The sequence below is a fragment of the Mesoplodon bidens genome (genome assembly GCF_964165515.1).
Source record: "Mesoplodon bidens genome assembly, chromosome: 10".
NCBI lineage: Eukaryota > Metazoa > Chordata > Mammalia > Artiodactyla > Ziphiidae > Mesoplodon > Mesoplodon bidens.
The window spans coordinates 98,810,339-98,823,681 of NC_138172.1; positions in this window are offsets into that span (position 1 = coordinate 98,810,339).

Genomic DNA, 13,343 nt, shown 5'->3' on the forward strand with positions numbered 1-13,343 from the left:
AATTCTCACTCCTACTGGAGGGTGCAATTGAGAAAACTTTCCACCTTAGCCTTTGGAATCTTTTGGGTCACTGTATAACTATGTAGCAATTTCTAAATAAATTTGAATGTGAATGTGAAATCTTTCTAGCAGATGAACTAAAGCACTTTCTTAAGTAAAGTTACATATAATTGCAGTTAATATAGTTGACTTTTTACTTAACAATTCTCCAATGCTTTAGACTTTTGAAGGCTGCCAGTGTCTTGATTTTCAGGACAATTGAGGTTGATTGAAATTCCTGGCGGTCCAATTGTTAAGACTTTGCCTTCTAATGCAGGGGGTACAGGTTCAATCCTTGGTCAAGGAGCTAAGATCCCACATCCCTCGCGGCCAAAAAACCAAAGCATAAAACAGAAGCAATACTGTAACAAATTCAATAAAGATTTAAAAAATGGTCCACATCAAAAAAAAAAAGAGAAATCAGAAGAGAACTGGGGGGAAATTTCACAATAACGTTTAGGAGGAGAGGTAGAAACTCCAAAGCAGCCTTTGTTTTGAAAGATTTTCAGTTGTAGTGAATTCTGCTCTTTCCACTAGCTGTGAGGAGGAGAGTTCTCACACACCTGCCTTGACACCTCCATTTTCACCATGAAAAGATCAGAAATATTTGCAGAAGGTGGACCAGGAAACGTCATTAGAGACATGAAGAACCTTAGACATACTTTATGTGAAGCACTGATTTTGAAGATGAGGAAGAGCCCAGAAAGCTCTGAGAATTGACCACAGACTTACATTTAGGCAGTGGCACAGACAGACCTACAAGTCAACATTCTTGATTCCACTTCGATGCCCAAAGCTCTTCACCTGAGGAAAAGAATTGCAGACAGCAAACGAAGCAGTGGAGCCTGGGAAGGTTTAATGAGAAGTAGTTGCTACAAGCCTTGGAGGCTAGGATTAGCTCCTCAGTGAACAATCTTTCTACCTCACGGATCTTTCTTTAAATATTCTCAGACCCAACCCCTGAAGCCCAATAAATGGAAGGGTGTGTGTCTAGCCAACCACGAAACTATTGTGCAACACCTAGGTTTCTTTATCCACCAACCTGACACGCCCGCACATTCTACACATGACATCACTTTTAATTGGTTCAGAGGCATGAAATGTGGCAACTCCCACTTCAAAATAAATTCAAGGTGCACTCACAGGAAATACAGGACTGTATTGTATTACTGAGCACGCTGTAATGTATCTACTTAGCAGTGGCATCAAGTATGAGTCATATATGAAAAGGGAAACATTACATTCAATAGCATTTACAAAGCATGCAGCTGTGCCTATGCAAGAATATGGTATTGGGCCCTTTCAGTTTCATTGAACTCAACCCATCATTTCAATTATATTTGACCGATATTAATGAAATCAGCCAATTATTTATTAATCTTTACAACAAAGATATTCTTGTTCGAACAGGAAATAAATATTCTTATCTCTGCCTTTTGCCCCCAATCGTCCCCCACAATGCAATTAGTCATGGCTTCGTATGCCCTCTGCTTTATAACCTTAATGCACGATGATATTTCGAGTTTGCCCATTTAGAAAAGGGCAGGTAATAATCACAAATTTATTACTACCATGGGCCAAGTGAAAAGCCTTTGTGTGAACTTTATCTCCTCCTCCCTCATTTACCAAATACCTCAACTCAAAGAAACCCAAGTCAATTTAATAAACATTTATGGAGCTTCTGCTATATTCTAGGCACTATGCTAAGTGCTGGAATCAGAAATGAATGAGGCATTTATCTTTGCCTAAGGAATGTATTTCCCTCCTATAGCTATAGCTCTTACCATTTACCTCTTTCTATGCTACTTTGAGGGATTTTGTTTGTTTTAATTGTATTCTAATTCCCAAGCTACTTTTGTAAGGAAAAAAGAGTTTGAAAGCACACATTATTTTTATATTCTGACCAGTGTGAAGCTATATCCTGCTTGGCCTGATTTACTCCTCTTGTCACAGCATAATTAATAACAGCACCACTTTTCACCCACCACTATGTACTGCTTTGGATGGTAAATTCTGTCTGCACAGCATAGTGCTTTGCTTGTGGCTGGCTTAGAGCCCAAACAGAGAAAGTCAGGAAGGGTAGAGCTTCATAGAATGAACCCTGCATTTGATCTCTGGTCCAGCACTGGTCAAGGGGTCACAGGTTAATTTCTTGAATGCCCCAGGCTTCAGCCTCCTAATCTGCAAGATGGACAGAGTGACATCAGTGCCATAGGATGGCTCTAAGACCAAAGGGTCTCAAACGTTGGAAAGGAATTTGTAAAAATAAAGCCTGATAGAACCATTCCAATAAATAATTGTGATTGGTGACCACGATACAGGCAGTGTGAAGGGTCATAGACCTCAGGAGTGGAAGTACACTGGAGTATATTTAGTCTAACCCTAATATTTAGGTCTTTTCTCTCCAAGTCTTACCAATGACTTATCCAAATGTAACTGAGTAATACCAAGAGTAACAGTGATAATAATCATACCTATCATTTATTGTATCTGTACTACACGCCATGCATTGTATCAGGTATTGTATATGTGCTGCAACGAATCCTCATCTTTTCTCGTTTCACATATAGAGAAGCTGATGTTCAGAGAGGTTGAATAATTTATAATGGGCACAAGTTAATGAATGGCTGAGTTAGGTTTTGAATAAACACTTCCTACCATTCCCAATTGCCTTTTGCTATGTGTCTGTCCTGGTGGGAAATTCTCAACACAGAAACAATAATATCAACACATGCTTTCACCCAACACATACACACACACACAGAGTTTCACACACACACACACGTACACCGAATAGCTAGACAGTATAACAAAGAGTGCATACACACACTGTACATACCATTCTCTGTCCAAACCAAAACGTTTTAAAGTCTTGATTTCCTTTAAGACACCTTTAAAAACAAACCCTTTTGGGGGGGAGACTGGGGGGTTCTACCTATAATCTCAGTTATAAAATATAACAAAATGTTTTCTATAAAAGTGTTCATTTTTAATACTTAACTGTCATGTATTTAAAATAATTATTTTTTAATTTAGGTGATTTTTATTTATAACCACTAAATAAATATAATTAATTTGCAATTCAAAAGTATATGTTAACTTTTCATTAAACCAGAGAATTGACTATTATTTGCATGTGTCTACTGTTGTGTTGAGCTATTGATCTACATTATTTCTTCCTTTTAAAAAAATAATATTCATTATTTTTAATGATACCTTTTATTAGGCAAGAGAATATGATTTCTACACATTTCATTTTATTTATGAGGTATGTCAATTCCTTTATTTGAATGTTAAGCTGTCAACTTTTTGTGGAAAAACATAGAGACATCATAGTAATAACTTAAACTCTTCTCTGCACAGAATACATTTTCTTGAATTCTTAAACAAATTGCAAATTATCCACAATACAACACACAACACTGCACTTTATACACTATCTGAAGAGGATTGTTTTAACCTACTTGTACTGAAATCATGTTTCAGTTCTCCCATCTCAGCAATCCAGTTGTTACTCAGACACTGGGACCAATCTTGCCAAAGATACTCAAGTACATTCTGCTATGAACAGCCCCCCTGGTATGCCACTGCCAGGAAGGAGAAGATGATAGCTCTTTCTCACGATATGCTAAGGTCAAATAAATAGTATTGTAAGAGTGAGTTTCAAACTGAAAATTAAGGATTTTTTCTACAAATATTTAGTGAGCAACTTCACTAAATATTTGCTAGGAACTCTACTATGCACCGTGGATAAAAGTAATAATTAAAGAAGTAATCATTTTCATCAATATCTGTGCCCTCAATAACCTTAAGTTCAGGATGAAGATGTGTAAAAAAGAATAACGGATTAAAATGTACTGTGATAAACGCTATAACGGTGGTAGGCATGAGATTCTGTAGGGCTGTGGATATAGGAAAAGTCTGTAACCTGACTGCTAGGGACACAGTGGGGTCACCTTATTGGGTACGGTGATTCTTAAAAATAATGGATGGAAGGTAGAGTCTGAGGCAGAAGGGCAGACCAAGGTCCAGAAGTGAGAGTGGCAGTGGTCCAAGGGAGGTTTGGTGTTGTTTTCCTTTAAAGATGTAATGATCAAAAAGGGCTATTTAGATACAGACTGGGTACGGTGTTATTTTCTTAGCTCTGACTTCGCTTAATGGTAAGATTTCTATCTTTCGAAACACTCTGAAAGTCAGCGTGCTCCTCAAAAAAGTGAAAACCATCTTTGCTTCTTACCGTTCAAAACTATGAGGATAAGGTGAAGTAATGTAATAAGGTAAAGAAAAACTGAAAACCCTTGAAAAATTCCATACCAGCCCTGTGAGAACTGGGAGGAAAAACAAGACCCCAGTATTAAAGGAACTCGTGTAGCAAGCAAGGACTGACCAAGGGGTCAGAGTCACTGAAACTCAGTATTTTTTATTATGCCAGAAGCCCACTACCCATGCCTGGTTCTGGGCTACCTACCTGCTTCTGTGATGCAAATGCCTATCCACCTGAATGAACCTCTACCCCTTTCCTGGTGGGAAAGAGCACGACTCTGCTTCCCTACATTCTGAAACTTCTACAACTTAGTTACTGTCAAGACCCATGAGTCTGACATTTTAGTGTTAATCTCCAGTACAATTTTATTTTCAGGCTGAACTCGAGAGAGGTTAAAGGGAAGCAAAGGGTTCAATAATTGTGCTAAACTGTAACTGCGAAAATGGTACACTTAATTAAAATTATTACATACTATGATGTTAGGTTGAAAATCCGCCTACTTTTTATATTGATGGTATGAAATATGATTGATTTTTACAAGAGGCAGAATAACATAGCTGCTAGACATGTATTCTCTAAAGTCGGACTAGGTTTAAATCTCGGATCCCTCACTTGCTAACTGAGTGTTCTGGAACAAATGATTTAAACTTCCTTTGCAACTGTTTCCTCACCTGTAAAATGGGATAATAATAGAATCTGCCTCATAGAGTTCCTGGCAAGAATGAGGTAATTCACAGAAAGCTGTTAGAACAATCCCTGGCACATAATAAATGTTCAATAAATACTGATTATTATTATATCCAGCACCAGGGTCAAGACAGGTTACCTTGTTGGCACTGAATAAAATCTGCAACTGAAACAAATGGTTTGACTCAAGTGAGTAGCAAATAATGACATAATACTACATATAAGTTCATTTTAATAAAATTGCCCCCAAGAAGGCATATTTGAAAGCAAACTCAGACTAGTGTGAATGAAAGGAACATGCATGCGAATGACAATATTCAACATCAAACATTTTTTCCATAAGGGGAAGTTTCTGTCTGTGGGCTGTCGCAACAAGAATGCTTGCTTCTTACAGATAATGAAATTGTCACCAAAGGGAAATTTCAAGGCGTCAGAGAGCATTTAAAATACTGAGTCATGAGTGCTACTTCCAAAGAGACAATACCCTCTGCTGTTTTCCACTTGTGCTTAAAATATCAAAACAAAATGGCAACGATGAAACTTATTATTTTAGTCAAGCATCCACATTAATATCCCACCTTTCATCACTCTGACCAAGTGTCAGAGCAAGAGTGTTTTTGATATTCTGCCACCACAAGTGTTGAAATAGTCTGATGTAAAACTTTACCCCAGCAAACAAAGGTCTGTGTATTTGGAAACAACCAAGTGGCTTGCTGAGTCACTGGCTTGCATCTGGTCATCTGATGTACATCTATTTGATGTGTGGATCCAGCAATTGGGCCAGCTGTGCAAAGCATCTATGCTGTCCTGAAGGGTTGCTACAGAAGGGTGCAGAAAACAGCCAGCATCCAAAACTTGCTCCAGAGGGTCAACCCAGAGAGCTGGCATTTCATTTTTGCAAAAGGGCATTCCCCTTATTTTACAACATCTGAGGCATTCTGCTGGCCATAATGAGTTGTCTCCTTCTGCACATGTGAATAATAGATTGCTTCCCAATGTATAATAGTTGTACCAATTTATTCTTCCACTAGGACTGCGTGACTTTCTTTCCTACTCTTGGTGTTCTCTTTTTAACCATGCAACTTTTATCACTGGGATAAAGATAAAAGGTTTCTTCTTTTAATACCCTTATGATTAGTTAGATTGATCAACTTTTCACACTCTGATTAACCATTCCATTCTCCTATTGTTTGAATTGCCTGTTCATATGCTTTGCTCAATTTTATAGTGGGCTTTTTTCTTTTCTCTTAGTGACTTATTTAGACTTCTTTACATTTTCTAGGTAATAGTCCTTTCTTGGTTTCCTATATTGTTTTTCCTCCCCAGTCTGTGGCTATTCTTTAGTCCCCTGTATTGTCTTTTAAAGTACTTTTATTTGGAAATCATCTCAAACTCAAAAGTTCTAAGAAGAGTACAAAGAACACCTGTGCATATTTTCCCCAGTTTTTTTTTATTGTTAATATTCTACCTTCCTTATTTATAAGTATGGATGTCTGTGTACATATATACATTTATGTAATATACTGATAAAGCTTTTTTAAAATTTAAGATAAAAACCCACACTTTTTGTGCATGGTGTTAGGTAAAAATATAGTTCAAAAAATTTTTTTTCTAGAGCTGAAAAGCATTCGCAACCCCATTAAGTGCATCAGCCATCCTTTTCATATTAATTTATAATTATACTTCTGTCATAGGAAATATCTATAGCTATAGATACAGATATAAATATAGCTATACACAGAAACACACATAAAGAGACGACAGAAACACAATGGAAATGGCAGAAATATCTTATACTTGCTTGATATATACATATACATATTATATCACAAATCTGATTAAATGTATTTATAATGTTCAAATTATTTCACTACCATTTTAAAAATCTACTTGAACTATAATTTCTGAGAGATGTGTGTTAAAATTTCTCACTATGATTTAGAATTAAGTCATTTTGTCAGTTTTGCTTCACATTTTAAAGGCATGTTTTTATGTGCTTACTAGATTATGACTACTATAACCTCCGGTAGATTGCTCTTTTAATAGTTATCTAGTTTTTCTACGACTCTCAAAACTCTTTCTTAGAATTAGACTGTTCTGTAATAATTTTGTTGGAATTCATCTGGTTTTTCCTCTTTTCATCCCTTTGTTTTCAAGATTTATGTAGGTTGATTATGTAGGTATATCTCTTGTAAATAGCATAGAGAGCTAGATTCTTAAAATCCATTATAAAATATTTGTTTTTAAGTGAATGAGTTCAACCCAGTTAAATTTATTGAATGATAAATATATTTTGCCTTAATTTTATCATTTTATATTAGTTTTTTCATTAACATCCTCTTTTTTTTCTCATTCTCTGCCCTTTTTATTACATTGATAAATTTTAAGTATTTTTTGTCCATTTGCCATTCCCAAAGGTATAGACTATATTTCTTTTATTTTAAGGGTTCATCTAGATTTTAATATTCACGTTTAACCATTAATTTTTCCACAAAACATCTGGGTTTTCAATATTTTAAAATATTTCCTTCTTGACATCAGAAGGAACTTAGTACTCTTTAATCATACATTGAAAATCCTTGAAATCTCAGACAATCATGTTATTTAGAGTTTTTCTTTAAACACTTTTTCTTCACAGTTCACAGCTCATTGTATTTATCAATTCATTCTATCAGTTTCTATGCCCACTATTGTTTCTTTTAACCCACACTTATGTCCACTTTATTTCTTCCCACTAAAATACATTCTTCATTGAGGATATCACTGTGGTAATCCCTCTCAGTCATTTTACGTGAAAGATGTGAGTATTGTATAAGGATTAAGTGCTCGAACTCTGATGACAAACTGGGTTCAGACCTGACTATGTACTTATTAGCAATATGACATTGCGAAATTAACATTTGTGTGTCAGTGTAAAAGTGTAATAACATTTGTTTCTAGGTTAAAAGGGTTGTGAAAATTAAATATGGTAATACACATAAAGGGCTTAAGACAGTGTCTGGTATATGGCAAACATAGAATAAATGTTTACTATTTTTATTAGTACTTTGATTTCACCCCTTTTATTAACTTAATTTGAAATTAATCTTAAATTTATCAAAAAATTGCAAAACTAGAGTATCAAGGACTTTTTCCTGACTCACTTGAAAGTATGTTGCCAAGCTGATGTCAAAACACTTTAGTGTATATTTTCATAAACAGACATTTTCGTACGTAATCACAACGCAATTCATCAAAATCAGAAAATTAACATTGAAATATTACCACTCTGCATCTCAGACCTCATTCAAATGTTCCTAATTGTTACAGAATGTCCTCGGTAGCAAAAAATCCAGTTCAAAATCCTGAGTTACATTTAATGGTCATATCTTTTGTCTCCTTCAATCAGGAACAGTTCCTGACTCTTTCTTTGACTTTTATGTCCTTGACAATTTTTAACCTTATTAGGCCAGTTATTTTGAAGAATGTCCCTTAATTTGGATTTGTCTGATGTTTTCTCATCAATAGATTCAGGTTACAATCCTTGACAGGAATGTTTCAGGAGTGATACTGAGTTCTCATTGCATTCTATCAGGGAGCACACAATCTCAATTTATTTCATGACTGGTGATGTTCAGGATGGTCCCTTGGTTAAAGTGTTATCTTCCAGGCTTCTCTATAAAACATGGCTCTTTTCCTTCTGTGATTGTGATGACTTTGCATTGTTTCACCTTACCGAAGTTCAAACTTTGATTCCCAGAATTCCTTTCTCTGTATGGTTCTGAGGTAGGATTAGCCCCAGGATAAATTTGAGTGAGATCTGAAATGCAGAAGGGAAATAGCAGCCACGTTTACGATCGGAAGGTCGGCATAGTGTCAGAACATTCTTGAAAATTTGCCTTCTCATCCAGTTGGCATGAGGCAGCATCAGGATCCACAGCGCCTTCTGCTGGAACTGTCAGGTGCGTCTTTATCTTTGTGATGAGGGGCGTCAGCTTCTCCTACAGATCACTTCAGCATCAGTACTGGAGGCAGTGAGAGGCAGACATGGGTTCAATCTCCCGGGTTCCAATTTTGCCTTGCCTTCCCCATTTCACAACCATGTTTCTTTCCTGTTACCTGCTCCGTCAACTTCTGCCCAGCATCAGAGGTAGAAGCAATGGCCATATGTAAATTGCATAATCCAATCCCATGATTGCATAAGGTTAAATCTCCACAATCAATTCCTTATTCTATGACATTCCTAGTGTTTGTTTCTCTGATCAAACCCTAGCTGATAGAAATATAAAAATATTTATCTATCGTCTACCTAGAAAATCAGGAGTATAGATTCCATTCTAAGCCAAAACCATGAAGTTCATCCTTGCCTTCCTTTTTTCCATGTTTATAACTCTTTTCTAATAGTGAGAAACATGGATTCCATTAGAATTAATACGTTTACTTATTTGGTCAATTCCCCTGAATATAACCACCTCGCATAGTCAGTGCAGATGCCCTCCCCAGCACACTTTTCATTGACAACCAGGACAGCTCCCCTCTCCATGCGGGCACCCTCCTTACTCTGCTGGAGTCTTCTCACTCTGCTAGGGTCCTGGTTCCTTATTCCTGATTCGCCCACCACACCCTCCCCTGCCCCATGTCTACTCTCTCGTCACTCTGCTCTGACTGACACCCTGTGCCACCCACCCATGTTCTCCATCTCCCACATCTCGCCTGGTGTTGCTCAGCCCCACCTAGATGGCTTTAGGATTGACTTTTTCAGCAAGGAAAATGTTGTGGAAGAGGAAACAAAGCTAGCTCTTATGTTTGTACGACAGTTCATCCTGAATAGCTTTCTAAATTAAGAGGTTATTTTTTTGTTGCTTTTATGAACATTTTAAAGGTATGATTTCTTAATTTCTGGTGTCTCTGGTTGTTGAGAAGAGTGATGTTGATTCTAAGCGTCCTCCTACTATAGGTAATGTATTTCTCCTTGAATGCTTTAGGGTATTAGTTGGTTTTCTTTCCCACACATTCTGCAGTTTTGCTACAATATGTCTATATGTGGATTTACTTATTTGTTTTCTGTTGAGTACTTATCATGGCATTCTGTTCTGAAGACTATGTATTTCTTACATATTGAAAGAAAGTCAATAGTTTTACAAGGTGATAGAGATTGTTAACTAAGCCTGCTGTGGTAATCATTTTGCAATATATAAGTACATCATGTCGGCAGTCTCCAAGACTGAAACATCACACAGGCCACCATCTTGAGCCTGAGTAGTTGATTCATCTATCTTGTCTTTTGTTTATTTATTCAGCTACAAATTCTTGACATTTTCCATGCAAGTCTCTGAGAAAGAATCTCAGAAATCCAAGGAGAGGAAGCAAATACTTCTGATAGAAAAATTACTCAATGTCAAGTTAAAAATTTCCCCCTAATAGTCTGTTAAATTTCTTGCTTTCTGAAGATTCTTTCATGAATATGTGGTATTTAAGGATATGACTCATATTCTTGGCATAATTGTGGATTTATCACATGAAGATAAAAGGGATTTAATGCATGCAGAAAAATAATGGGGTACTAATGCGGAAATTTTGTGAAATAATAGTGGGACTTCTGTTTCTATGGCAATATGCCTATGGCTTTGGTGCAGCCCGTGTCTTATGTTAGAGCCAAAATGTTATAGCTAATCACGATAATGTTCTGATCTGTATTTTTCCAAAACATCCAATCATTCACTTCACGTTTCGATTCTTTTTCTCTCACATACATAAAATATTTAGTTAACTGAAATCTGTATTGAATCAATAAGATGATTTGATGTCATTTGGTTACTATCAAGCATCTATCAAGTCCATTAGGTTTTTAGTTCAATTACTCAAAAGGACATTTTCCTTTTCAGCGTAAACTTGGAACTATGAGACACTTAGGAAGTAGCTTTGTTTGTTGATTTCAATTGAATAATGTATTTATAACACTCAGTTTACCTTTCTTCCAGGAAGCAGCGTACTTATTGTAAAATCAAGTTATTTTCAGTATACCTCTCTATATATGGTAGGTGTAAACGTTTATAGCAATCATCTACAAATAAGGTTTCAGTATATAAGTTTGCTGTTCTGCTATATTGTTTTCCATTGATCTGTTTTTACTGAGACTGATGGTAAGGGCTATGGGATATTGAGATTATTCTGAACTTCTGTTTACTTAAAATATATCACTACGTTTAGTCGTGGTTTGAAATATATACCCAAGTGAGGTTAGTCAATGTTTAGAGGTTCACATTCTCACGAAGGAGAAAACAATCATCTCTATAAGAACTTTCACTGAGAAAAGTCAGCATGATCTGAATATGGTATACTTGATGATATTTAAAAGAGGGTGGAGTGGGGCAAGAGCTGATATGACAGACCAATGAATATTATCAGAAATGGAGATAACTGGATAACTGTAAAATAAAATTTCTTACTCCTGTGATTGTGCATATGACTAATTGTACTAATCACAGTATACATACTTTTTTATTTTGTTTCATCTGATCTCCAAGGAAATTGCAGTTCAGCATTTCCCTTCAGACACCCAATTGTATGGATGCTAATTTTATTTATGCCTTGTATGAAAACGAACTGCACAAAAAGGGTGAGTAAATGTTTAGAACCAACCCCACTAAATGCTATTACTTATAAGTTAGGGAAAGTGATACTTAGAATATGATTAAATTTCTTACATAGTTTTAAAATATAGCTCCAAACAAGAAGTATCTTAATAGACTAGAGTACTGTGATGCAAGCATTCTGCTTTATTTTGGATTTCCTATGTCGATGCAATGTCATAATATCTGCTTTGAAAAATGAACTATTTATTTAGTTACTGGGCTAAACGATTTTCATGAAAATAACTTGTCTAATGCCAAAAGTAGAGGCTATGTGCTTGTCTCCTGAATATCTGGGCATTGTTTTAAACCTGTTTTGTATCTATTTTTGATATTATTACACAAATGATGGTTTTATATATCCTTCAGAATTGACTTAACTCTAAACAGGATATCCTAGAGAAGATCCTAATAGGCAATGGATCACTCAGTGCTTCATCACCCCAGTCCCTAAATATTATTTCTCCATCTTCGTTCTCCTCTGCTATTTACTGCTATCTTAAGTCATATGTTACACAGCAATCTCCATCTGCATCAGACTGACTGAATCCCTAGTGGAAATCTCACGACTCTCCTTTGCTAAACTATGAAAAGTAGCTGGCAGGGAAGGCCTATTGTAGGAGGCTATCTTACAATCAGTGTCATTTCTAGATTCGACCACATCCTCCAGTATATAAATGTGGCCACCCTGACAGTTTGAACAGTTTGAACTATTGCAGTTAGTTCCACTCTGCTCAGAAAGGATCATCCAGAATGTATTTACAAAATACAGTTGGAGTTTGATCCTGTATTATTCATCTAATTACTGCAGGGCTTCTGTTTGGTGACCAGCTCACTCTTCCTTCAGGCAAGCTGAGGTATTAGCTAGCTGTGTGTTAGAACACACCCAAGGTTTAGCAATTGCTGGCTGAGTCATACTGAAGAGTGTAGTATACATTATTCTATAGCAGTATTCAGAGTAAATAGAAACTTTAGGTAAATGTGAGTTATACGCATTGTAAAGCAAAGGGGATAATTCAAACCTTCTACTTAGCCAGATATATGTTTAAAAATAGCATTTCTAGATACCCAGATACCTAGAGGAATTATTATCATGTACGAACAGCTACATTGCCTCTTCAGTGGTTTCAACCTCGGACCATAGATCCAATCCTTTTTCTACTTTTTCCAATCCTAATTCTACTTCATACTCAATCCAGGGAAACATATTTTCACTTGCCCTCTAATCTCAGGAATCTAGAGGAAGAGCAAAAGCAGTAATGTGGGACAACCTAGTTTCTACAATCTAAGTTTCCTTACACTTTTTGATACAATATTAAAAATATCAAAATTTGAGCTGAAGACTCAGGAGAGATTTTACCAGAAAGTCTGAGCTGACAGTAACTCATTCACTCACTCACCCACCCCTTCACTCATTCATTCATTGTGCACTAACTCTGTGCCAGGCACCGTGATTGTGGCCAGACCATTTTACACACCCCTGATGTAGGGAAAATAATATTTGATGATGTAAAGATCATTACAGGGTGAATGGTACTTGGAAATGGAGAAGGCAGTGTCACTAAGTTCACTTCCAGGGTTTTCGTAAGGCTAATGAAGTTTATCTGAGGTCTTCTCTGTGAGGTCTTTAAAAGGAAGTGAAATGTGCAAAAAAAGGTTGCCCCTCCTTCTCTGTTAATGTAGCTGCCTCTGCATTTTTAGCTCCATTTCAAAGAATTGAAGGCATTCAAATACCACTTGCC